Genomic DNA, 2,131 nt, shown 5'->3' with positions numbered 1-2,131 from the left:
CCCCTGCGGCGTGCTTCTGGAGAGAGGGGACGCGGCCGGGCGGACGAGGGCGACAGTGTTTCCCTGAGAAACCGAGAAAGAAACCGAGAAAAAGCCGGGCGAGTTTTGTGTTTTGTCAGCAGTGTAGCACTGGACAGGAAGGAACAACAACAATAACAACCAGAACAACTGCCAGGAGCAAGTTAGAGGACTGGGAGGGTAATGGAGGGGAGGGGGGGGGGGGGGTGAGAGGGGGTGGAGCGGGGGAGGAGGAGGAGGAGGAGGAGGAGGAGGAGGAGGAGGAGGACGAGAAGCAGGGTTGTGGGGGAGAAGGAGTGGGAGGAGGAAGAGTGAGAGGAGAGGGAGGAGGAGGGTTATGGAGGAAGAGGAGGGAGAGGAAGAGGGAGAGACTGAAGAAGCTTATGTTGCTGCTCGCGGTGAGCAGTGGCAGCTGGTAGATGTGTGTGTTAACAACACTTGTTAATGTAATGGTGTTAGCTGCAGAGACGCAACACAGCGATCCACTGCCTGGCAGCTATGGAGGAGTCACATGGCCCTGATGGCTTTTGTGTGAGTAATTGAGTGAGTATATATATAGAAATTACGTGCATTTATAGTGTGTACAATGTGGGGCAGTGTGTGTACATGCTAAAATGGCACACACAGGCACGCACGCACACACAAGATTTTATAGGTTTGCATTTTTTAAAGTTGGTTTGCTACTTAGGTTCGTATTTTATTATTTTTTTAAAATGCGATAGTTATATTTATTTTTAATAAAGGGTAGTTGTGCGAGAGACAAATGGGTCAGACAAGTATTGTGTCTTAACAATTCAACAAAAAATAGAGCATAACATTTTCTATTAAAATAACTGATGCTCGAACAAACGCAAAATCAGAATGTTCTGAAATGTCTCTGTCATGAACTATAGTACTTACTCTATCGTTTAATATATTTATTTGAGTTTTGTACACACAATGACTTTTATTTTGACATGTTTTTTGTCGCAAAAGCCTTCTTTTCTTCAAAGAAGTAACCTTGACACAGACACACACACCCACCCACACACGAACACACAGTAAATGTGAGGCCATAACTCGCCATTCTAGACCATTTCCAATCATAAGCGACACTAACTTAACCTAGTACAAACTGAGATCCTAGTATGCTTCACATATTGCTGCAACATTCAGTATGGCAGATGTCAAAAGACAAACTGACATGTTTTTGGGTTCAAGGCGAAATCGAATTTGACTTCAAAATCATGCATTTGTGTGTTATAACCACAAACACACACTCACATGCAGACGCACACATAAAAAAACATAGGCGGGCCAAGAACCAGACGCGTGCGTGCACACTCACACACACGCAAACGCAGACACACACACACACACACACGTTAATCTACCACAGGTGATCTATGCTCTGCTCCTTGGCTGGGAAAGTGTGTCCTCTTCTGTGAACACACAGCATTAAACACATATCTCACAGAGAAAAGGATCCTAATTAATATTTACTCTCTGACTTGTGTCGGCCAAAATCAACAAAATCACTTTCCACCGGTGTCCCTCAAGTTGGTGCTTTAACTGCTGGGAGTTTGAGGCTGTGGCCAGGGAAGTTTATCTGAGAGTGGCCCCTCCATTAAAATAATCGCAGACAATCTGGCAGCTTGCCGGTTTGGTGGACAAAGCAATTGAGGGTGTGGAGATGGTCGGGTCTGATAGAGGGCGGAGGGAGAACCTTGATGGGGTGAGCAAGGACGGTCTCCACGGTGACCGAAGATGAAGGAGAGATGGATGGATGGATGTGGAGAGAGAGGAGAGAGAGGAGAGAGGAGAGAGGAGAGAGGAGAGAGGAGAGAGAGAGAGGAGAGAGGAGAGAGAGAGAGAGAGAGAAGTTTGGAGTGGTTTGACAAGTTAATTAGCTTTAGTTTGGTAATCTTAAAGATCCTGACTATATCGCTGTATTGGCTAATATTTGTGTGAATATTTTGCATGTGAACTCACAGTGCAATGGGGAAAAGAACATTGTGAAAAGTCACAGCTTATTCTGCATGAGGAAAGTGCATTGTGTGTTGTGATGCTTCCAGGTGAAGGACACAGAGTCCTTTTCAATAGTGACAAACAGCTCCTCCACACCATTAACACG

The sequence above is a fragment of the Gadus macrocephalus genome, chromosome 13 (assembly GCF_031168955.1).
Source record: "Gadus macrocephalus chromosome 13, ASM3116895v1".
Classification (NCBI taxonomy): Eukaryota; Metazoa; Chordata; class Actinopteri; order Gadiformes; family Gadidae; genus Gadus; species Gadus macrocephalus.
The sequence above is the reverse complement of the archived record's forward strand: the minus strand, read 5'-3'. Positions refer to the sequence as shown.